This window comes from Nicotiana tabacum, chromosome 19 (assembly GCF_000715075.1).
Source record: "Nicotiana tabacum cultivar K326 chromosome 19, ASM71507v2, whole genome shotgun sequence".
In the NCBI taxonomy this organism is placed as follows: domain Eukaryota; kingdom Viridiplantae; phylum Streptophyta; class Magnoliopsida; order Solanales; family Solanaceae; genus Nicotiana; species Nicotiana tabacum.
In genome coordinates, this window is record NC_134098.1 from 107,885,378 (window position 1) to 107,908,412 (window position 23,035).

Sequence of the window (23,035 nt, forward strand, 5' to 3'; positions counted from 1 at the left end):
CATAAAAGAAACCAAAGAAAGGTCCGCGACAAAGCTGTCCCCTCTCTCCATATCTCTACTTACTGGCTGGGTGCAGATAACACTGTAATAATAACAAAGCCAGATAGAGATACTGTTCGTTCAGAATTGATTCAGATGGCGAGGACCCACGGAAAAATCCACCTTATTCATGCTCCGCACAGCAACTTGCCCGGTCAATATTATATGTCTATGCTAAACTTGGTGATCTATTTTCGTTGCCCCCTTTAAGCGTATGTGATATAATCATTCTTATCTCAGAAGAGAAGTATGCATTGTCCCCACTTAAGTTATTAAGTATTCCCAAAGACGAGGCGATTTTTTTTTATGTTGAAACTTTATGTCAGCCAGGGGACCCTGATCATAAATGGGTTGTTTGTCCCGGTGAAAGGGACGCTCTCGTTTTAATCGCTCTGGCGCATATGTTGAATAGTTGTTTTATGCGTTCATCTATCTTTCAGGAGCAGTCGTGTGGTTTTCCCAGAGATCGCCGTGAGTTCTTTGCCAAATTAGGTGGAGTGGGGAAGATTAGAACTATTTTCATCTTGAATCTAGCACCCTCACAAGGTACTATTCCTCATAAAAGAATTTTACGAAAGCTGGCACCCTTGGTGCGTGATAGCTACGTAATATCCTTTGTTTCATCCTTTTTAAAGATACCAGTTTATGACCAAAATGGAATTAATTGTTCTATTACGGAAGTAGGGATCCCACACGCTGGGTTAATCACTAAGGTCTTATACAATTTTATGTTGGATGATTTCGACCGGGGATTTAAACAGCTATACCCTAGTCTTTCTTATTATCGTTACTTGGCTGACTGTTACGTATTATTTCCATTGTTTAGTCTCCAAAGCGAGCAGCAGTGTAAAGAAGAAATGAATAGTATCCTCTTAGAGTTAGATCTTGATGGGGATATCACAACTATTCTACCTGGTGGGGGTGCCCATGTGACTCGTGATGGGCGTTTGATTATTCTAAGTCGAGATTGCAGTCTTCACGTTGTCGAACAGTCAACATTCTTTCTTTAGTTCAATTTGTAGTCAATATGTTTTATACAAAAAGGAACCCATGCAACGATAGGAAATCCTTTTTTTAGAGAGCCAATGCCTTAAGACAGACCCTAATAGCAGTTGTCGCCTACTTCACTGAGTTGTGGTTCTAAAAAGAAGATTTAGCTTGGTATATTCCATCAAGAGAAAGCCATATCTATATATAGAAAGCAAAATAGAAATTGTATACAGGTGCTTACACTTTCCTGAGGATTCTAAGACCCGATCACCCGTCAAAGAAATATCCTTAGGTCTTAAGTCTACAGCTCCGTAGCTTGTGTCGCCTACATAGGGTAGAAAAGAATGCTTTGCATAAACATCTCAATGTCCAAGATAAAAGGAACGAGGGGAAGAATCGACGAGGCGAGTGTTCTCGAAGAGAAAATCGTGATGGAAAAAGCGTGAGGAGAATTCTAAACTCGAGATATGCAAAATAAAAAGACTCCCTGGGAGATGGTATTCTTTGTTTTAGGTCTTGATAGATTTTTCTATCGATTGAAGTTATTACGCTGGCTGATTAAATCTCTTCCTAACGCCTTTAGGGGCTGTGAAGAGAGCCCAGTTCCAGGCCCTCTTTTAGAAAGAAAAAAATGGTACAAAAAGAGGGCTTGGGGGTATATATACTATACAAATTGATGATGGTTTATCATCATCAGAACAAAGATCAGTCTAGGTCGAGATGAATGGAAGATGCTTCTGGAACTAGTTTTTGATAGGGTCTATCTTAGCTCGAAGGAAAGAACAACCAAAGTTACACTAAAAAAGAATATGGATTAAAATCAGTTAGTATTTGACAAAGAACCTAACGGAATTTAACAAGCAGTAACCGGAATAAAAGTTTTCCAAAATGGTGTCAACCGGTAATAGAATGTAGCTAGATAACTGATGCCACAGCATCCAAAATATGTGGGATGGAGTTCATGGTACACTAACTTAACCTTCAAGGTCAGATAGTGCTACAGTGAACATCAATCCACTATCTAGCTCAAAATTAGCCTCACGAACTACTAACACTATTATTCGCGTAGCCCTTTTTTTTTTGTGCTATTTCATCATAGGCTGTCGGAACTTGCTTCTTAGCGCTACGTGGGAAGAGAATTTTTCTATTCAGCCCCCCCGACTTCAATTACAAACTCTTACTTCTCGGTCTAACTTGGACTAATCCCTTAGCAGGCAAGAAATTCCTACTAACCAGACAGAAAGTAAGTTTCCACTCACTACCAAAGCGCTGTCGCACCTCTACTATTTTCGGCGTAACGAGGTTTTAGTCTTTACGAGGGCACCCCCTAGCCAGATTCAATCCCAAGGGTCAATCAAGCCTTTGAAACTAGTGAAAATAGTCGTCACAGTCTGAGTTCCTGCTTTCAACGAGACTTTCTTAGCTTGTCAAACTTTCTCTCCTTCACCAGGAAAGTTATCCGGTAAGCAAGATCTTTGATTGATGTGCCTGAATAAGGTTGATCAATGGTAGCTGCTTGGAGCTTTCTCTATACCTTAATAGAACTGCCCCGCTCTTAGCTCGGGTTCTTGCTTAATGAGGCGTCCCTTGTTTGCTCTTGGATTGGACTAAGCGGCAATCCTTACTGTGGAAGCAGACCTTGTCATTCTTCTCCTTCAATGCCAGTGGATAAGTACACTAGGGCTGGAATGCTCTTTTATCATGTATGTGGATTACTTGGTCGATTACCTGATTGCACTAGTCTCATAGCCATCTCTTTAGCGTCCCGCCATTCCTTCTTGTTAACACAGGAAATCTAACTCATTCTAAGGTAGAGCTCTTAGAGTCCTACTTAAAGTGAAAGGTAGTTCTTTAGTTAAAGCAAGGAGAGCAGAAACTGAGGGAAAAAAACCTATGTTCTTACGCGGGATGGGAATAAAGGCTACTAAGAGCGGAACTCACGACCTAAGTACTAAGTAACCTTAGAATGGGGATGCCAATCTTATACAGAAAATACCGCTATCTAAAGTAACCTTGCAGGGGGGCTGCGTATAGCATTCTAAGATCTCAATACGAGAAAGAAATCAGACCTATAACCTCACTGCAGTGGCTTGTAGACTTGCTTTGCTGCGGAAAGCTCAAGTGAAAACCTATTAGAACTGTGGGCCTCACCCGTCTACTACTCGACCTTAAGTAACTACAGTTAGGAGGATCCATCCAATAGCTTAATGACTTGCTTGGGTCATCTAAGAGGTAAGGCCTCCTCCGATCGACCCTAACTTTCATTATTGAGCTAAAGGAGTTCCCTAGCCCTTCAAGTTTACACGCTGATCCCTCTATGATGGCATTCTTCTTCCTCTCCGACTTTACGATATTATTCTATCAAAAGCTAGTGATTAGCTGACAGTATCGTATCTCGGCTAAGGGCCGACTCCACTACTTAAGATTGTCGAATCTAATCTACCTTCTATGACCTAGCTTCTGGTATTTGAACCAGTTACGTCGATTGCTGAACCTGACTTTACTTTGACGCGTTGGCCTTTCCCTATATCTTAATTAATCGGAAGAGTCAGTGGCTATCCTGCACAGGAAGAAGTCAACTCTTTCCAAAGCAAGGGGGCATCGCTCTAATCACTTATGTGATTTTTTTATGTAATAACCCTCCTTTTGAATGCCTAGGTTGTAACCTTTATAGCGATAGCGCGTCAAAAAAGATCTTTCGATCAGAAAAAGGGAAAGAAAGACCGGCCACATAAAGACAAAACAGACAAGAAAAGTGCCAGACTCCGTATGGAAAGACAGAAGCTGACTATTTGTAAAGTCAAGATCAGCGGGAACATCCGCCTGAGCGAGCTCAAAATGGGCATTTCCGGCCAGTTTTGAGTTTAGGAGTCGGAGTTTAAGACTCGGCAAAGGCATCAGCCTAGCTAGGAACTTAAGTAGAAGAGTAAACCCCTAAAGAGTAAGGTAAGGCCTAAAGCCTATCATTGACCGAATAGCGAACTTAGCTTCAAAGCTTGAAGTGAAGGCTTTACCTTTCCTTTAATCAAATCAATGCCAGAGAATACATCGGAAGCTAATTAGCGCGTAGGCAGCGCTGCGCCGTCTGTTGTACCGTTTTAGAGAGAATTTGAGTTAAGAGACTAATCCAAAAAAAGAAAGTGACCAATCTTTCTGTGGAGGCGGCGAAGGGATGGTAAGGCTTTGAAGCCAAGCAAGCAGCTATTAGAAAGAAGTTGAAGCTATAACAGCAGAAGGGGAGAAAAGAAATGACCTAGGAGGTATCCTATTTTGAACACAAATGGTATCAAACCTCAATTTCTTCTTTTGAATACTACTTATAGATAGTCTTCAGAAGAAGGGTTGGTTGCATACCTGCTATAAGGGGGTGCCCCACTGAATCTGTCTCCAACTAATTTCATTTTAGTTTCGTTGCGGGCCAGAGCTCCTTTTGATTCTGTTTTATCTCAGTCAAACTCTATTTGCTAAATAGAAGCACATTTAACGCTTCAGCGGCGAGCTCCGTGCGTGAGCAGCGACTAAGCAACATCCAATCTTTCTTAACACTTTGTACGCTTGAAGGCCCCTCCTCTACGGAAGGGTACAGAGACGAGGCCTTTGATCCAACTCTTTTTTACATAAAGAAATGAAAATCCAAAAACCGGGGAATCCATCGGTCGGATAACAATTTTTTCTAGTAGCACCCACGACAAAATGTCCGGAATATACATCTTTTTTTGGGACGGAGGCACGCGTGCTAAAAAAAACATCAACTTGGAAACGCCATACATAATATAATAAATAAAAAGAATGAATATGCCAGCAGAGGACCCTGCTCGAAATAAGTTTTTAAGGTTTTCCCTTAAGAGAAGTCTCGGATCAGGACTTGTTTCAATAGCCTTTCGGAGGAGTGAAACATCAGGCAGAATGGATACCGAGTTCGGGGGGCAGGTTATAGCTTTCGAGCGAGACAACTCATCAACGATTGGTGCAGGATTGACCACTCAGCTATCCAAGTTACGTAAAAGACACATTTTTTTGTTTTTCCCTGCCTCATGAGGGCACACTTTGAGTCCCAAACTTTCTGTCTGAAGCAAATGCTGGAAGTCCAAGATGGTGGTTTGGAACATCCAAGAGGACACCTGATCCACGCTCTCTTCCCTTGGTAAAGAGGAATTTCAAATCTAAATCAATCATTTGATCAAACAAAAAAAGTACTTGGGCCTTAGAGGCAGCGGCTGGGAAAGCGAAGGGAATAGGAAGACCAGGAACGAAGTCACTCGACCAAAAGAAGGTCTTATTTGAGTTCAAAGCGAGGAGCCAGACAGAGACAGATTGCAATTGCAAAAGCCAACTCTAAGAAGCAGCTTTACTTTAAAGAGGGGCAAAAGAAAAGCAAAGGAGAGAAAAAAAGGGGAGCTTAACATATATAAATCGGTTACACACTAAAGGAAAGATATATTCTAGTTATCCTACCCGACTACACAAGATATTCTACATGTGGTTAACAAAAGAGTCACTGGTTATTGGCCTCAAGACAGAGACGAGCTGACTAGGATCATAAGGTTAAGATAGGGCTAGGCTTTCTCTCATGGACCTTTTTATATTATATTACGATATACGACCGTTCGCCTTTTCATCACTTTGGCCTGGAGCCAGTCTAGGGTGTAGGCTTGCTTCGCATAGGCTCGGGTCGGTGGTAACTAAATATAGAGAGAAGAAAATCCTTAGGTTGACCAAGGATAGGAAATCTACTCTATCTACTGATGCGGGAAAGGTTGTTGAGAAGGGGACATGTGATCAATTTGTTCTCCTTTCTAACCGATCCATTGCGTGTCACGTCGCCCTATCCATAGAGGAAGAAGGCGTATGCTCAAGTCTAAAATCTTTCCTACCAATCGTATAGTCAAGCTTGAGTGCCTCCCTTTTTTGATGATCTTGTCACTTCTCTTAAACTATAGCTTCAAGCTACTATTGATGCAGGAACAAACCACTATAAATAGGTATCTCTACGCGTAAGAATGAATATATGATTAATTCAAATACATTAACCCGGCAAGAGTTGACCATGCAGGGGAAGTGACTAATGAGCGGGGTACCTTAGCTTATGCCAGGTTGAAACCTTCCTTTAATAAGTCCCCCACAAAAAAGCAAAAGAAGAAAGAAAAGAATTTCCTAGTTCTTTGACCCAATACCTGCTGAATGGGAATTGTTTGACGACTTGATGAAGATGTGCTTGTGGTCGAAATTCTTCCACCATGGAAGATGTACTTTGATGGTGCTGCTCATCAAGATGGAGCTGGAGTCCTCTTTCTTACTTCTGAAGGAGAAGTGCTGCCGCACTCCTTCACCTTGTCGAAACCTTGTTCCAATAATCTCGCAGAGTACCAAGCCCTCATACTTGACTTGAGATGGCTGTGGATTTGAAAGAGTTGCAACTCTTATGGAGATTTTAAATTGGTGATCAATCAACTCCTTGGTAATTATTCAGTTAAAAAGCCTGACCTGAATTGATTCCATACTATAATTACGCAAACAAAAAGGCTTATTGGGTGGCTTGGTGATGTGACCATAGAGCATGTCCCAAGAAAAAAAATAGACAAGCAGATGCCCTTGCAAGACGCTCAAGATCTATAGCTGCTTGGCTTGGTTGGAATGCTTGCCTTGGGGCAGAAAGGCCAGGCTTTGAAAATAGTTACTCTACCCTACGTCGAGCAAGAGTTTGCTTCCTTTCCCTAGCAGGGTCAGAATTGACTTACATCCGTTCTCTAACTCGTCTTTCTTTTGCTCCATTCCCGAGCTCCTCGATCAATAGGTCCGGGAGAGGAGCTGAAAGCCACTTGACTGTAAGCAGAGGAGCCGTGATCTTCTTCTCTTTCCTTTAGTAGGAATAGACAAGTCTCACTCTTGCCCTTAATAGGAATCCAAAAGCGGAGATCAGCCTACCTATCTAATGATATCGGCCTAACTCAGATAGTGGAACTCCCCTTCTTCCTTCTCGCCTTGGTAGCATCCTCCTTCTCATCTAAAGAGGCTTCCTTCCAAACCGAGCTCGGGCCCAGCCCACCGGCAGCCTTGAAAAAAGAATTCTTTCTCTCTCCCGGTCCGGTTCGTTGGAACCACTTCGTTCGGCGGATCACAGAACTATGTAGAATTGGACTATCACGCCCTCTATTCTAGCTTATTTTTTTGAAATACTCTACCTAGTAGAAAACTTCAGAGTCTGGTTATAAACCAACTCCCTTCCCCTGGAATAAAGGGTAATAAAAATCTTTCTCCACCCGTTCGAGGAAGCAAAAACAAAAGCCCACTTTTACGCGAATTCCCCTCTTGAAGTTGTAGCTACTCGGTCAGCGAATTGTAACTGGAGCTTATGGAACTGCTTATTCACAAAGCCTTATTTTAGGCAGGCAGCTTGCTTCTATGGCTCATGTATGAACAGCAAAACTCATGCAGATTGACCTGGATGATCCCCGGGGGGGGGTATAAAACTCGTGATAGAAGGACAACTTCCCTTTCGCTGAACGGAATCAATAGAATTTCTTGGTGACCGGACACCACTGCTTAAGAGGGATTGCCAATAGAGGTATAAACTCCCATGGTAAGACTTCTCACTAGGTAAGTTCCCCCTTATCTTTTTCAATGCTTTGGGGATCGGGCACAACAAGAAGGAGCTCCGCTTTTTTCCCTAGCGCATACTAAAGCAGAGTAGACTGATCGGACGACATGCGCATCAGAGAAATAGAATGGATTTCACATCGATAGAAAGAAAGTCCTTGTCTTTCTCTGTCTCGGTAGTAGCATCAGCCTCATTGCCCGGTATGGCTTGATAGTGGTATAAGGATTTCCCTGTAGGTGGTCCGCTTACTGTGCTATTTCAATGCTTCGGGGTAGAAGATGTCGAAGGAACAAAGAGGACGAAGGTTCTTCGGCGCATATTCGTAGGATATGACACCGAACGAAAAGGATGGAGATGTTTCGACCTACCCGTAAAAGACATGTTTTGAAAAGATGGGGATTGGGGCTATTGATCCGGAAAGACGAGATGGAATTGCTATTGAGTCTTCGAGGCGCTGAAAGCAAAGCCCTAAGATTGATCTGATTCCTCCCATTGAGTCGGTCTTAGAGCCGGTAGATCAGATTGAATGAGGGATGGAAGGATGTTCCGGTATTCGAATTATCCGCAGGGCTACACGACGGTGGAAGTAGAGTGGCTGGAGCTCCTCTCCTTACAGTCAAGTGGCTTTCACTCCTTCAAATCAATTATATTGGGAGGCCTAACGAGTGACAATGGTTCACAGTCCGACTGCTAATTCAAGTTACCTTTCAAACAGACGAGATTCCGCATCTACTTATTTCGGGATGAAGACATGTCGGCCTTACGACTGCTAATTGAGGCCTAAGGTATAGCAGTAACTGTATTAAACGTACTAGCAATGACTTTTGAGGAATTATTGATTCAAAACTTTCTATCGCTACACCCCTTTTCAACTATCTCAAATAGCGCACTAGCCGTAAGAGAAAGAGGTGTCGAATACGGCCACTCATCCGCTGAGCTGGCCGAAAGAAGCAAGCAAAGAGTCTTACTCTAAAGAAAAAGCCTATTCCTATTCTAGAAATCCTGCAAACTCTTAATCGAAGTACTTAGCACTCACCGCGGAAATTGGCGGAAATTAATTGGCGCTGCATCTATCCCAATGAATTTTTAGCTTTTCCTTAGCCCTCTTCTTTAGCACTGGCTTACTCACAGGAAGCTGGCCTAGCAGATGACTCTTAGTTAGACTGGTACTAGTTAGGATATCACATAAGGGGAATCCCATTCTAGGAGTTCTCCAAAGCCCTATCCCATATAAAAGAGAAAAGCTATATTAACGCTCTAGCCCAAGAATAGATCTTATGAAAAGAAAAGAACGATCGTCAGCGGAGATCGCAATACGAAGTTTTTTAGACATAATCCCCGGCATCAGAGAATTCCAGGGATTTTCTCTATTTAAAGTAGGAGATAGCCGGGTATTCCCACAGAGAAGTCTTGCTCTGGCTTGCCCAAAGCGTTGAACATAGAGAATTAAGGTTGTCTTACATACACACTGGTGGAATTTCATTTTCTTCCGCTTTTTAAAATAGTAAGAGGGGAATTGAGTAAAATATCCTTGTCCGTAGTTCCAGCGGATTCTCTTTTGTCTTGCAAACCCCTTATTCTGTACTCCCCTATTCTTGAAAAGACCGCTATGCACCTTGACTTTTGGCTTTTCGTTCTTTCTGCTGCAGCTGTTTAGCTATATTCGTCTCCTTTTCTTAGTCCCCATCAGGAAAGAAAGCTCTAGAGTTCAAGGCTTCCTTGATTGGTACTACTGGCTTGTCCATCTACTGGGTGGGACTACTCCGACATATTCGGTGCTACGCCCCTATTATCCCGTCCTCGAGACTGAACTAAGGCACATCCCTTCTTTGCTTAGGGTTTGGTTCGGGTTCAGCTTCTGCCGGTCAAAATAAAATACCAGGCCGGGGCTTTCTTTCCTGCGGTTTCCGATATTGCAATGGCAAGCAAACAGAAGGTTTCCCTCTTTCGGGTATAGGCTTTCCCGATTGATTGGAAAGATTTTAGACTGCCAGAGAAAAAAAAGCTATCTAACCCTGATATCCTTGGTACTGTCCCTGCTGAGAAAGATCCGGATTTCCCAGAGAGTGCTTTTCCGGTGCGGTGTAACCAACAACTCAAGGCTATCAAGGGAAGGAGTTGCAGGACCGGAGTTCTATCTCGGATCCACAGAATGACCAGTTTTTGTCTCGAAAACCGCTCTTAGGGCAGGTTCCACGTGGGATTGGATATCGAAGGTTCCTTCCGAGCATTTTGGATATGGAATCTGTATTGCCGGAAAGGTTCTCCCTGTCCCGGGCAACCTCTCTTCTTATAGGATTCATAGAGTGGAGTTTCCCTTTAAGGTTGGATTCCACAGATCTAATCGGCGGAAAGAAGCACTGGCTAATACTTTAATGGAGATGGGGCCTACAGGGCAATCAGATAGCAGATTCCCCTTTACTGTCTTCAATGTCTTGACTTTAGGAATGATTGACTGTAAGAGAAGGATAGAGACTTTCCTAAGAAGGTCTTATGTATTCTTAAAAGTCTTTATTGTTTTTTTACCGTCTTGCTTAGGAAAGACACATCTCCGTCCAGACAAGATCCTTAGATGATCCTTTCTGTACCGTATGTCCTGTCTTGAAGAACGTCTTCCCCGGTCCGAGACAGGTCAACAATCGTGGAAGGCCCAGGATGGTCGCTATAACGTCTTTTTCGGCACGGTAACAAGGTCCAACGATGAATCTAACATGGAAGACGGTTACTGTGCCTTAAACGACGCGATATAGGCTTTAAAGAGGGTTTTCATGAAGGATTGTGGGATAGCCTTCCACTCGGACTTGAGATCCTTCCCCTGGCTGGCAGGCTGTCTTAAATAAAAGGAATGCACATAAAGACAAGACAGCTTAAGCTTCACTGAAAGAAGAAAAGCTTTTTTCTTTCTTTCATCCATACCTTCAGCTGGCCATCGTTCTCTGGCAAATTCTAAAGCTTTCGGATCTGCTGTGGATAATTCCAGTTCCAAATTGATGCCCTGTCGGGAACAGAAGGAGCGAATCTCTTTCTCTTTACTTACGCAATTTCGGAAGAGTCTAGTTGATAGGATTCACTCACAGGAAGAATTCAAGTGAAATTGTTTTTGAGTTCAAAGAAGACGCCTCCAACTACTTAGGGGAACCCACTCTTCTTCCTTGCGTTCGATTAGGGGCCCCTGCCCTCCATTCTCTCAAGTACCTCTCCGCTTCCTCTGCTTGCTTTCATGTAGTTTATTGCTTAGGTAAAAAAGTTTATTCCGGCTAGACTTTCTTCTTCTCTTAACTATATCCTAGTTAAGAGAAGAAGAAAGTCGTGCTTACTCTCACCTTCTTTCTTGTGTTGTAAGAGGGGCGAAAGGGAACCAGAGCAGCAAGCATCACAACTAGTGACATTCCCCGCCACAACAGTTCCACTTCAAGGTGAACGGACTCCCGCAGCACTATACATTTCCCTGAGGCGCCTAGCCTTTAGTTCATTTGCAAGAGAGAAGGCCTAGAAAGTCAGTCCACTAGCAGTTTCATTGGCCCTTTTGAACCCTAGCTTCTCCTTCGATCCAAAAGCCGTCAATCGCATGTGCGATGTGTCTAGAGTTTACCTTCGGATCAGACCTCAAAAACAGAAAGAGAAAAAAAAAGTGTCTTCGTGGCAACTATGTTATACCGTTCGTGCCCCTCACCAGAGAGCCACTGAACTCGCTTTCAAGAAGAGTCTTTCCTGCTTCCAATTCATAGACTTAAAAAAGGGGATTTGCCACATCGTTGAGTGATCTTTAAAAAGGAAGTCGGCCTTCACTATCTTCCAATCTTCAAAGGACAGTGGAATTAGGCTTTATCCGATGTAAGAGCTTCTTCTTTCGTCCTCTAGTCTTCTTTTAAAAGAAGGAGGAATGCCCCAACCACGATGTTGCGCGTAGAAATCCTCCCTCCATACCATGACCTCTCTATATATAGATATAGGAGCCTTACAAGACTTAGACAGCTTCGAGAAGACTCCCTGCCTTAGGAGCAATTTCAAATGAGACAGGAATGAAAGCAAGGCCGAGAGGGGGAGAGAATGGAATACTAGGGGAGAATCCTAGGACTTCAAGAAAGTCAGGCGAATGGTGCCTATACCTGAAAGCACATAAGCTCGCATTCCAAGACTTTGAATGCAAACTAAATCGAAAGCTAATGGAAGGCTGGAGGACCTGGCCCACTAAACTAAAGGATAGGCGTATGGAGGAGTAGAGTTAGTTAAAGCTGCACGGGACCTATTGCCTCCACATCTCCTTAAGGTAGAGTAGAGCTTATTCATGAGGATGATTCGTAGTTCTCATAAGAAAAGAGATTACTTATGCAATTACCCTTTAAGACTCAATTACATCGAGCAATGTAATCGAACCAGGAAATTACATCGCACCTTTTCTAGGGGTAAAGACGATGCTCTCATTTGGGGATGTGCTGGGGGTAATAATTATTCTATATTGCTGGGGTAAATAGCCCTTTTCCCAACCCGAACTTGGTTTATCTGATGCTTGGCTGAAGCTTACTTGCAAGCACAGCATCTGTCTCTTAGTCCTCTTTGGACAACCTTTAATCAGAGAAAGAAAACGTATATTCTATCAACCTTAGAGAGAATCTCTATTCTACACGGAAAAAGCGTATTCAACACAGACAGGCTCAGGGAAAACATCCTATACTTGGGATAAGTGAGCACAAGAGTTTGTAATGAATGCTTTTATTAGTACTTGAAATAAGCTTTATTCCTCCTGGCCAATTCACCACTTCTCACTTACTTACTACTTACTCAAACAATACCGGCTTGAACAAGGAAAGCGGTCCCTTACCTTCTCTATTTCCTTCCCGTAATCGAACCCGGTAATAAGATTTGAACATGGATTCATTCCCATCGACTGGATCTTTCACAGAGACCAAGAACAAGGACCGAGAGTAATAGGGAATTCGGGATAAAAAGTATATATACTTTTCGTTACACGCGTACAAAGAACTCGTTGAAACCTCGCTACTGGATTGAGGAAGAGGCAAGAAAGTTGAGCTATACCTCCTTCCTTCCCTGTGGTTGACTGCTTTTTCTTCCTTTTTCCATACTTCAGGAGGAAGAGATCGCCGGGTTCAACTTCCACTGGTGATGGCGATTCCTTCTTGAAAAACAGTATATTCAGTTGAATCTTCATATTCTAATAATAAGATCGAATCAATTCCTATTCGAAAAGAGGATTTCATCATACCTGGCTTTCCTAACCTTACAACTGGCACTGAGACTTTACTTTATAAAGCTGGAAATAGGGAACTCCTTTTTGGAACTGCCTTTGATCTTAGGCTAGCAGCTACTAGGTGCGTACCCTTGAACCTAGCCCTCTTTTGGGGCATAGGCATTGAAATACGTCTTTCGGAATAGGCTTGTTGGTAATATCTTGCGGAAGAGAAGGGATTTACTATAACTATATAAGTAATGTTGTTAAGTAATGGCTTGCGCTAAAGGAATGGAGAGATGCCACGATATTTAGTGTTCCTGCTATCCCAAAAAGCGGGGAAGGCTAAAAGGAATGGATTGAGCTTGAAGGCTTTCACGGATTGATGCCGAGACTATATTCGAAACTAGACTGGGTTAAGGCCAGATATTCAGTGTCTGGTTCGATAAGACTAGGAAGAAGAAGGTTTGGCAAGTGAAGGGGAATTCCGCTATAAGTGAAAGAGTGCCTCGAGAATAGGCTTTGAGCGAGAATCCGATTCAATTCAACTATTGTCCTATATTCAATCTCCGACCCTATTCTATTTACTCTCTGAAATGAGCGGTTGTTTCGATACAATAAAGGGGATTGTCACTGGAGGTTAAATTTCAGCTTCTGAATTTCAATTAATTGAATCTCCTATCCCGAGTATTATTTTGCGTCGTTCCGTATATGAGCCTCTACAAATCGGGCTTATTGCTATTGATTGATCCCCTATAGGACGTGGTCAGCGAGAATTCATTATTGGGGACAGACAGACCGGTAAAACAGTAGTAGCCATTGATAGGATTCTCAATCAACAAGGTCAAAATGTAATATGTGTTTATGTAGCTATTGGGCAAAAATCATCTTCTGTTGCCCAGGTAGTAACCTACTTTACAGGAAAGGGGGAGCGATGGAATAGACTATTGTGGTAGCCGAAAGGGTGGATTCCCCTACTACATTACAATACCTTGCTCCTTATATAGGAGCAGCTCTGTCTAAATATTTTATGTATCGTGAACAACACACTTTAATCATTTATGATGATCCCTCCAAACAAGCACAAGTTTATCGCCAAATCTCTCTTCTATTACAAAGACCGCTCGGTTGTGAAGCTTATCCAGGAGATGTTTTTTATTTGAATTAACACCTTTTAGAAAGACCGCCCTTCCTTATTACAGGAATAACTTTTCGACTCTACAGGCACGTGAAGTGAAGTGATTCCCGGGTGGGGATCACGAAGGCAGTTGTCGTTCTTCTGTAAAAGCAAGGGAGTAGCGAAGTCACCTTATCTCTAAGGATAAATAGCTAAATATCCCTGCTCTAAGTTCTTGAACCTGTTGTCATTTACCAACAAAAACCACTAGTGGGTCAGCGGGTCTCTCGTCTATGGAACGGACAACACCTATACCCGATTCCTAAACTCCAGCTCCTGCTCGTGAAAGTGAAGATTTTGATGTCCACACGACCGAAGGATCCAATAGTGAATTCTTCTTTTCTTTACTCAATGCTGAAGTTGGTTCCGAAGGATCAAATAAGTCATGTCTTGGGGAGTTATTGAAACCAAGACTTTCGGTTTAGTGTATATTAAAAAGAACAGAGGAAGGAGCCTATCCTATCCTATATAGTAGAGTATTAGGCCTAACTCACAGGAAGATCTAAAGGCTATTAAGTAGTCGCCTAAGCAGACGATGGAAGAGACTCTGGAAGAGTGGATTTCTGCTGAGGTTGCTTCTGACAGGCTTGTGAACAATTCGGTAAAAAACCCTAGTGAAAACTATGTATGTATAGTATAACCGCCGCTTCAAATCAATTGAATCAATGCAAGAAATGTTGTTCCCACATGCCTATTCATTCATATTTGGTTGGATCCCTCGGTTCATCTTATGCCAACGATGGAATATCTTCTTTTTCTAGCTATTACTTTCCTTCATTCAGGTATGGAGGCAGGGAATACGAAGGTCGAGTAGGCTTTGTCGGTTTGAGAATGTGAACGATGAATCCGAGTGATCGAAGGTTCAAGTACTGAGCGAATATTCAAATGTCTATCCATGTGATAACTTCTTGCTCCTTTGGTTGACACCACCTCAGCCTTAGTTAGTAAGGGAAGGGGGTGACTATTAGATAGGGACTCCGGAAGTTCATGGAAAGAGGTTAGTGGAAAAGATCATCTTTCTGGGGTTGGATTCACCGAAGTGGACGATAGGCAAGAGAAGACAGAGGAGTGGTCCTGACAAGCATAAGATACATTCAATAGCTAATAAGGATAGTATGCACCACTACGAAGTACTAATAACTAATTTGAAAAGAGAGCGGGGCAGGCCATAGACAAAAGTGAACTATAGATTACTTACCAAAGACCATAGGTAATGGATGAAAGAGTAGCAGAAGGGCATTAGTCATAGAGGAAGCTAGTGCGCGTTGATCAAAGCTTCGTGGAGAGACACTACATAGGAAAGTTACAAGGACATGTTATCAACAGGGGTCAATGGCATGTTCGATTACGGAGAAGTCAATAATCAATGATTATGCGGAGGGTCCAACAGTCACAAATAAACCAAGCAGAAGGGTCAAGCCTATTTGAATTTGTTATTGGAAAATGAGGAGGAAGACATATGTCATGGAAAGGCAATCCTCCAATACGTACTTTGACCTGACGGCTTACCCGTTCTATAAGAGAATGGCTCAACTGGTTAGGCGGTCTAAGGCATTATTCACCGTACTTTAGTTAAAGCAGTGTGCGTCATCTGGGGTGATAAAAAAGAAGCATACCCTGTTGACAGTGTCCCTGTCCCTTAATCACCAGTCTACCCTCAGATTCTTCCCTCCAGATATTAATGAGGTGGGCGGGAAGGATTGAGCCCAACTTATTATATACGGATACAGATATTCCTTGTCATTTTAATCTTGATATAGTTCCAACAGGCCTATTCTTTAACTCTCCTATAGTGTGTAGTATATTCTTTCCATCTTCCTACTAGGATAGATATTCTAACAACAAACTACCTAGATTAGCTAGTTGGCAGCTCCGCATCATTACTGCATCGGAAAGGGCATCCAATCTCTCTTTTATGGGTTGTTTCCCTCGTATCTGACCTATCCAAGATAGCCTTACCAAGCAGACAAAGAGGTGGATCATTTGATCTTTAAATAGGTCATCCCGGTTATCCCGATCTTTTATTTGTTCATTTTGTCAGGTATCTGAATCATACGATTCTGAGGATTCTGCTTTTCACATTCATTCTACAGGACCAAAACGAGGCCTTTCCTCGCTAGTTGGAATAAAAACCTCAACAGAAGCCTATGAAATGAGTCCCTATTTCATTCACTAAAGAAGATACAAATGATAGATGGATGAATATACATTTGATGGCCAGTTCTATGAAGAAAAATATCAAGTTGGAGGCATCGTTGGGAAAAAAGCCAATTGATTCGGTTTTCTCGAAATCAACGAGTGGACTTGAAATCATAGATCCATTTTGTGATCCACGCGACTCTAATCTTAGTTAACAAGAAGCTTTCTTACGAAAGAAAGTGGACGTTTCTTTTTACTCAGTGAATGTTGCCGAATCTCTCGTTCTATAGGAGTAATAAGTGAAAAAGGGGATTCTTTAGGCTGCTACGCGAAAGAATAGTAGTATTCAACTTTCTATTGTCAATTTTCAAGTTCTTTGTCTTAGCTTATCTTACTCTTCATGAATTGTCTCGAATTACCTATGGAGTTTGAGGGGTTCACTAGATTTTTGATTCCTTCTCCATTTTTGAGAGCTGGGAAAGGTAAATATTACTATATTCTTTCTTCCCTCTCTTCTTCCTCCCTGACTTCATACTCGTTCTAACCCAAACCAAATAGGGCAGAGTTCCATTTGGTGGGAGGGTCTAGGGCGAACGAAAGAGATATGTAGCAGAGGGAAGGTGAGGCATTGTGTCGTCGAAGAGAAAAAAATATGCTCTTCCATTTCTTAGTAGGAGTGCCACTATGTAAACAGTACATTTCGTCCAAGAACAAGGTTTGAGTTAGTGAACTAACTACCTTTTTTTTTCTCGCCTAATGGCTCTATCTCTGAGGTAACCCAGACTAGTAGCAACCGATTCTAGTAAATAATATATTCTTTAATAGAATTGGTTGCTCTTTCTCTCTCCTTTATTCTAGAGGAATTGAGTCCTTCATTTTGGTCTAACTTCCTTACTCTACCTCGGTCTCACTCCAACAGCGTACTATCCTAAACCTCTGTCTATCCCGACATTGATAGAAATTCATAGTTCTAGTACTTGCATCGCGGCCCGTTCATTAGTTCGAGGATACTACAACTACTACTGCAACTGCAAGAACAGCTACTAGAAAATGATTCAACACTACAGACTCGCCCACAACGAGGAAGTTTGAGATTAATGGGAAAACGGGAGTCATGGAAATGATAACTAGGAGAGAGGCTGAGTCGATCAGAGAACGAATGGAAGATAAGAGTGTGGGATCAAAGAGAAAAAAATGGAATGAGCAAAGGCAAAACTATTAATCTACCTCTTAGGTATAGGTGAAATTTCACCTTCAAGATTTCGATTAATTGAATCTCCCGCCCCTACTTCTACTAAAGCTAGCTCCCCTTTCATCGTCCTTTTTTATTTCTTAGCTGTGACTTCCTCTCTATACACAATTCTTATTTTATGGGTTGTGATGTAATAAGAAAGATCTTGCTATGACAATACCGATTCTCTCAACGCTCTCTCTTGTTTTCGCCAGTTAACTATTTTGATTCTTTTAGTGTGGGATAAGACCTTTTGCTTTTCTTTCTATTGATTGAGACCTAGCCTCTCTCATTTGGTTCGTAGCCTTGGGGTTATACACCTTTCCTAAAGGCAGAGGTTTTGCACCGCTAGGAAAGAATGGAAGTTCAAAAACATGTACTCCGTTGAAGGCAAAGAGGTTTCAGCAACCCTAGAGCTAGTTCAACTTAAAGACTGTCTTTTTCTCTCTACGGAATTCCTAGGAGTCCACAAAAGAAGGCAGTACCAAATAACCAAGAATAAGATAGTTTTATACCCACTCAAGGGAACTAGGAAAGAAGAAAGATGTCCAGTCACCTGGTCTTTAGGATTCTTACGATAGCAGGCGAGACTAAGCAGAAATACAAAGTGTAGGTAATTCTTTATCCACTATACCGGATCAATCACATTTGACACCTCAGGAAGGAGAATTAGCGGCATCTCATTCGAGAAGATCTCATATTCTTATAGTAATACTATGAGATAGATTAGGAAAGACTTCGTTTTCCTTCAACTCCGGGTGAAGGTTTGCATTTAGCTGAGGTAGAAGTTCGTTAGCAAGTGGAAAATCAAAAAGGGGGTCATTCTCTTCTAGTTGAACTTCCCCCCATCATGTACAAGGGCTAAACTTACTTGAATTCCTTCACATTCAAGGGTTATAGGAGCCTCATTTTCTTGAAGAAGAGGTGCATCCCTATTTCCTTCCGCCTTTTTTCCATTTCCCCCTTCGGCCTCTCCCTCTTCGAGTCGTCTTCGCTTCTTTTGAGATGAAGGTTGTTCAAGCATAAGGTCAAAATCTCTTTTCTTTCTTTTGTTTAATTAGATTCTTCGATAAAGGCTTATGGATAGAATTGAAAGGGCGGTGAGGATTGTTCCTAGAATCATAGGTGAAAGGAATCTCCATTTCAAACTAAACAACCAGCGCGCTTGTTCCTATTTCAATTTATTCTTCCAAGTCCTTGCATTGAGTTACTTACGGAATCTCAAATCTTGAGGCCGGGCCTCAGATGGATTAGGTGGGGATAGGATTCGAATCGATGACTTAAGTAATTTCTTATTATACGATATCTTCTACATGGATGATAGGATTCCTCCTGGAAGAGAAGGCATGAGCAAAGCCTATTGATTCACCAATTTGCTAACCTACTTGTCGGCTACCCGAACTTTGTAACCACAATAGGGCTCTGGACATAAAACCACCCGCTTTTTGAAGTCTGGAAGGCGGCGCCTAAACTAGTCGGACTTGCTTGAATCGATAGGCTTACCGGGCTTCTCTGTCTATTCAATTGATTTTGTTGCAGACTCTTCCCCACGCCTATTTGTTCCCCCGGCCCTGTAGCTAAAGTCAAACCTTTTAATTCATTCATGGCAATCGGTCAAGTAAGGAAGAAGTAAGCTCTAGCCTTAGTCTTAGTATGCGCACTCCGACCTATGGCTTTTCGATTGTTTCGATCAGACAGAATTTGAGAGTGGTGCTCTAGCTCCCACTGAGCTCTCCTCATCGGCTAAAACTTTTACTAAGATTCAAAAGAGTTTAGACTTGTCTCCAAGGATGGAAGGATCTTCCATAAAAAGTAAGGTACATGTCGTTCGTACTCATCGCCAACCAACTACCACTACCTTGGTCACAATTCTAGTTCCTATGGGTCATAAATGATGACACGAACCTGTATACGTCATCAAATTACATTTTCGACCTCGTTTGTCTGGTTTTGATTGTCGGAACCCTTCTTAACCACTTAAGTGACTAGTTTCGCACAAACTCATCTGAAACCTTGGAAATCGATCCGACCAGTCCCGATAAGTCGTAAATGACAGCTCGAACCTACGGGTTCGGTCAAATTACCATTTTTCCCTCAAAAATTCAATTTTGAGGTTTCGACTCGTCACAAAGAACATGATAAGAAAAAATGCAGAATCCAAAGAGTGACATGGCATATGAAGAAGAAAATTTCATTTGCTCATCCTATCATGGCATATCTGTATCCCCTGATAATGATTATTCCTATTCGATATCATGAATTGGTATGCCTGTGAACCATTTTTATATGCGAGATGGAGGGCTTCTTTGGTTTGGAGCTATTCCCATTAGGCTGCTTTCTCCTCGCCTTGTCGATATAGCGCATCTTACAGGGCGCCTTTCATCAAGTAAAGGCTCGTGATAAGGCTTTTGTGGAACTAGGCTCTCTTAAGATCGTGCGAAAGAGTTCTTCTTTACCGAGAAGATTGGCATGACTATTTCTATAAGTAATAGAATGTATGAAGTCTGCCCGAGAAAAAGAGAAAAAATTACTTTTTGAAGTCAATAAAAGATCATATAATAAAGTGGCGGGTTAGATAGCAAGAGCAACTAGATCAGTAATGGAAAGGGTGGCTAAAATGGCTAAAACGATCATATAATAAAATGAAGAAGAAAGCATTGCCCGGCTTAGATGCGCCTTTCGATTATGATTTGTTAGCACAACTAGTTAATGTACCATCTAGAATTACCTTGTTGAGGTTGTCACCTGACATTCGACGAGTGTTGAGGCTCTATCAGAATCCGATAAGTATGCACCCCATGTACACCAGATAGAGGTGAATGATGTACCTCAAGAAGAGAACCGAGGCATATAAGAGAAGATGAAGACGGAAGAGCCAGACCTCACATTTTATCGAGAAGACTTATTTGTTGCTAAGGGACCTTCATCATAATCGTCCACTGTACCTTTCAGGATAAATTGGTGAAGTATAACTCCGACAAGTGCAAGCAGATCCAGGGTCAGCTATAAATGTTATAATCCTAAAAATGGTAAGGAAGCTCGGTATTCCCACCAGGAAGCTGAACAAATTTAAGTCCCGGGAACAACGCTGAGTCTGAGAAAGCTATGGGTAAGATCCGCCTCAAGTGCCAAATTGCAGATCCTAAGACAAAAGTAATTTGCTCCTTGATCGAGAACGAGACTTCCAACAGCCTTTTGCAGGGAAGGCTTTGGATCATGCAAATGACATCTTTACCTTAAATCCGCTGAAGATTGTTAAACGTAATTAACTATTCCACTTGATGAGCTCAAAGCGATGAAAAAGCATTTTCGGCAGAAGTGTAATAGAGACCAGGAAAGAGGGAAGTGTCAGTCAGCCTTAAGGCATTGAATCGACATTCTCGTTAGCTTTTTTAGTTGAGGTAAGGTATAAGATAAGGCCTGCAAGTTCGTTACTTGAAGTATTGGCCTCTTAGTTTAAGCTCTTAGATGATATAATCCATCTAATCATAAGCAAGGAAGGATAGACAGTCCAGCGGGTGTATAAGCATGATGTGAAGATGAAGTAAGCATGGCTTTGTTTGCGTGCCTCTAGAATTTTGATATCCTCTTCTAGGCATGTTCCCGATACTATACTAGTCAAAGAAGTTCCTTGCCTTTTGTTTTGCTAGTGGGCTGGTGCAGAATGAGTCTATAGTTATGGCCTTGGGAATCTCTTCGTCCTTACGATGATGGCTGCCAGAAGCATCGTGGGACTTATCAAGGTACAACTTTTCTAACAGATTTCCAACTGGAAAATCCAATTCAATCTCTGCCTTTAGCTTGACCCCATCAACTATCAACTATTCACCTATTTTTCAGTATGAATCGAAATCGAGCCTAACTCTGCTCATCCAAAATGGGATATTACGCGAAAGTTGGGTCTTTCGGTACGCTTACCCGAAGGTGTAAAAGACATTTTCAAGTTTGAGTAGTGAAAACGTCGTCAACTCGTAACCGGGGAATATAAATCCGCCACCCAAGACTACTCAATCCCTGCTCTATGTCCTGCTACTGACCTTAGCGAGATAATGGGAGTGCGTCTCATTTGAATAGAAAGGCGTTACCTCTTTTGTTAGACGGGACTAAAAAGTCTTTTTCAAAAGAAAAGTCTTCCGACTGAACAAAGGGAGCAGGCTGGATACTAAAATAATTCGATACAGGGGGGGGGGGATGAAGGTTCCCCAATTGGATAATACTTTTTTTTCATGCTGACATGACAGGGAAAGGAGGCTTGCAGAGTATGTCTTTGATGACCGAATAAAGGAGAAAAATAAAACTTTAAGGGCCACCAAAAAGAAAAAATGGACATCATGCTCGGCGGCTATAGGGTAAGAAATTGGAAAGGTACTAAAGATTGATTATACTACCTCTGATGCTGAGGGCGATCGTTTTATTTTATTGTGTGCAGAAGTTGATCTTACTAAGCCTCTTTTATTTTATCTAAGTTTAAATCGCACTGTGTGAAAAATTGAGTATAAGAGCCTTCATATGACCTCTTTTAATTGTGGAAAAGGCAAATATGGCCTTAAGGATGATAACTGTCCATTAAAGCAAGTTGAAGGCCAAAATGATACAGCGAAAGATCCAGTTGATGGCCATGGAAACAGTGGCGATCGGCCGGGGCTGAAGCAGACATTTTCTATTTTTTTATTATAATAAATATATGAAAAGAGGAAAGGGATTTTTTATAGAGAGGGGCTGAATGTATCTCAGAGAGAACGTAAGCTTTGCCATGGGAGTACATCAGCGGAGTTAGTGATCATAAAGAAAAGGCTAACCCCCCTTACGGATCATTTCACTTGCTTGACTGGTTCGCTTTCCAGGTTACTCACTTCCGTTCTATCGGGATGAACTAGCGATATGAAAGTTAGCCCATCTTCGACGACTGGTGATTCGGCATTCGTCAAGCGATTGATTCGGCACATCTAAATATTCTATGCTCTCCAACTTGCAAGCACTCTTTATTCTTTCCATCCTTTCTTGTTATCCCGTCCCTAAGAATGAGTTGGCTTCGGAAGCTAGGCTCAGATAGAACGTATAAGTAGGCTTATTGGAATATAATCCCTTAGTGAGAGAGTTGAGAAGAGCTGAGGATTCCTCTATTTTCGGGGATTCTTCTTTATATGATATAGTTGCAATTCCATCCGGGTAATCAAAGGCAGGGATTCAATTCAAATTGTCACGACCCAAACCGATGGGTCGCGATGGGCACTCGGTACCATATAGAACTGAGTACCAGTATAACGTATCTTTTTTATTACTTCATCATATACACGTGACATATGGGCAGGAACCCTTACTTTCTCTCTTTGACATCATGTTTGCATAATGTTCAAGAATCGTAGCATATCTGTAGGATTTTGATAAGTGCCATCTCATTCCTTTTTTTATTTATCGAATTCTTCCTTTACCATTCCATAGTCACTAGAACCATTTAATTCCAACTTAATGCCACATCACTCCATATTCCCCCTTTAGGGTGAACTAAGATCTAGAGCTACGATGATTTACCTATAGATGTTTCACCTCTTTATCATTTTCATCTTTTCACATCATCGATGATCCTTACTCGCCTTGCGCTAATCTTTCTGCACAAAGGATAATAAAATTCCTTACTCACGAGGGTGATACTTAGTGTACCTGGCACATATA

The 23,035-nt window shown here is 41.9% G+C and overlaps 1 pseudogene; it reads left to right on the forward strand.

Annotated features, from left to right (window-relative positions):
• LOC142173638 (ATP synthase subunit alpha, chloroplastic-like) overlaps nucleotides 1–23,035 on the forward strand; it is a 312,381-nt pseudogene that overhangs the window by 39 nt on the left and 289,307 nt on the right.